At 41.4% G+C, this 2,500-nt stretch overlaps 1 non-coding gene across 1 annotated transcript in view; it reads left to right on the top strand.

The window, feature by feature from the left end:
• The first annotated feature begins 1,827 nt into the window (after window positions 1-1,827).
• The window catches only part of LOC134751332 (small subunit ribosomal RNA), a 1,908-nt gene continuing 1,235 nt past the window's right edge, over window positions 1,828-2,500 (top strand). Inside the window, exon 1 of the ribosomal RNA XR_010128629.1 lies at window positions 1,828-2,500. This exon is cut by the window's right edge and continues 1,235 nt beyond it. This is a non-coding gene — a ribosomal RNA (small subunit ribosomal RNA).

Raw genomic sequence — 2,500 nt, 5'->3', positions numbered from 1 at the left:
CGTTACATACGTATACGTTCAATATTAAAAAAAAAAAAAGACGTGTTATAATGATGAAGAGTACGAAGAGTAAATGGCAATGTTTATATATTTTTTGGGTAGGTAGGTAGGTAGGTAGGTAGGTAGGTAGGTAGGTAGGTAGGTAGGTAGGTAGGTAGGTAGGTAGGTAGGTAGGTAGGTAGGTAGGTAGGTAGGTAGGTAGGTAGGTAGGTAGGTAGGTAGGTAGGTAGGTTAGGTTAGGTTAGGTTAGGTTAGGTTTTGAGTTAGGTTAGGTTTTGAGTTAGGTTAGGTTTTGAGTTAGGTTAGGTTTTGAGTTAGGTTAGGTTTTGAGTTAGGTTAGGTTTTGAGTTAGGTTAGGTTTTGAGTTAGGTTAGGTTTTGAGTTAGGTTAGGTTTTGAGTTAGGTTAGGTTTTGAGTTAGGTTAGGTTTTCAGTTAGGTTAGGTTTTCAGTTAGGTTAGGTTTTCAGTTAGGTTAGGTTTTCAGTTAGGTTAGGTTTTGAGTTAGGTTAGGTTTTGAGTTAGGTTAGGTTTTGAGTTAGGTTAGGTTTTGAGTTAGGTTAGGTTTTGAGTTAGGTTAGGTTTTGAGTTAGGTTAGGTTTTGAGTTAGGTTAGGTTTTCAGTTAGGTTAGGTGTTAGGTTAGGTTAGGTTATGTTAGGTTAGGTTAGGTTAGGTTAGGTTAGGTTAGGTTAGGTTAGGTTAGGTTAGGTTAGGTTAGGTTATGTTAGGTGTTATGTTAGGTGTTAGGTTAGGTTTTTTTTTTTTTTTTTTTTGGATACGGATCATAATGCATTTGTTATTACGTTGATACTCTCGCAGCAAATTTTTAAATAAAATACATCCAAGAAATGTTGTAAGCACATTTAATGCTCTATAATTCGCTTCAACCGCGAGCGCGCAAATTTTGCGCTCTAGCGGCGCGCATGCGCGCAGGAAGGATGGATGCGCGCGCGCGCGCATGAATATGTTTTTGAGATGTGTTTTAAAATAGAGTATTATTATTTATTTGCACTTTGTTCCCAGTTTACGCGTTTTATTACTGAAACGTGACAGACGGGAAAAATATTGATATCTTTGCCCCCACCACCGGGAAAAGTGCACACGCCGTATAATATTGACTTGCACAGATTGTCAATTGTCTCCAATTCGAGACAGATAACGTTCCCGATTGGTTGACACATTGAAAATAAATCTGTGCGAGGAAATTGGTTGTATGTATATTATTCCTATACGTGTGTGGCGAGGGATAGATCGGATGATAATCCGATTTAAAAAAAAATTTACACGGTAATACGGTTTTGAATGAAACACTCTCACAGTGTGTCTTATCATTGTGTGTTTGTTGGTTCATCAACCGTATTGGTTGAGGGTTTTAATAATAAACTAGCTCTCTAATACCGGGCGACCGAGATAAATCTACGAAGAACGACTATGTTAAAAGAATCTAAAGTAATAAAAAAAAATAGTGAGATTTTAATGTCTGGTCGTGGAAGAACGTTCGATTACATCGGCGCGATGAAACAAACACCACTGTGTGTGCGTGTGCGCGCTTTTTTCACTCACCAGCTACCGCTACCTACCTACCGGGTAAGTAATAGTAGTGGTAAGTAAAAAATACCCCACCAGTCTACTATACGCCACGCCAATTTCGGTACATCCGAATGGCGTGTTGTCTCGTATACGACTCGTGTCTCACGCGTGCAGTCAGTCTCCGTCGTCTATATATGATGATAATAATACACCAAATATATGAATGATGTGATGATATGACGCACGCGTTAGCGCTAGTGTTTTGCGTCTCTAAACAAGACTCGCACGAACACGGCAGCTCCCTGGTTGATCCTGCCAGTAGTTATATGCTTGTCTCAAAGATTAAGCCATGCATGTCTCAGTGCAAGCCGTATTAAGGCGATACCGCGAATGGCTCAATATATCAGTTTTGGTTCCTTAGATCTTACTCAGTTACTTGGATAACTGTGGTAATTCTAGAGCTAATACATGCAATCAGAACTCTGACCAGTGATGGGATGAGTGCTTTTATTAGATCAAAACCAATCGGCGGAGGGCCTCGCGTCCGAAGTCGTAACATTTTGATGAATCTGGATAACTTTTGCAGATCGCACGGTCCAGTACCGGCGACGCATCTTTCAAATGTCTGCCTTATCAACTTTCGATGGTAGTTTCTGCGACTACCATGGTTGTCACGGGTAACGGGGAATCAGGGTTCGATTCCGGAGAGGGAGCCTGAGAAACGGCTACCACATCCAAGGAAGGCAGCAGGCGCGCAAATTACCCACTCCCGGCACGGGGAGGTAGTGACGAAAAATAACGATACGGGACTCTTACGAGGCCTCGTAATCGGAATGAGTACACTTTAAATATTTTAACGAGGAACAATTGGAGGGCAAGTCTGGTGCCAGCAGCCGCGGTAACTCCAGCTCCAATAGCGTATACTAAAATTGTTGCGGTTAAAAAGCTCGTAGTTGCATTTGTGCTACGCAC

The sequence above is a fragment of the Cydia strobilella genome, chromosome 21 (assembly GCF_947568885.1).
Source record: "Cydia strobilella chromosome 21, ilCydStro3.1, whole genome shotgun sequence".
NCBI lineage: Eukaryota > Metazoa > Arthropoda > Insecta > Lepidoptera > Tortricidae > Cydia > Cydia strobilella.
Note: the sequence above shows the minus strand (reverse complement) of the source record. Positions and strands in the feature narration are given on the sequence as shown.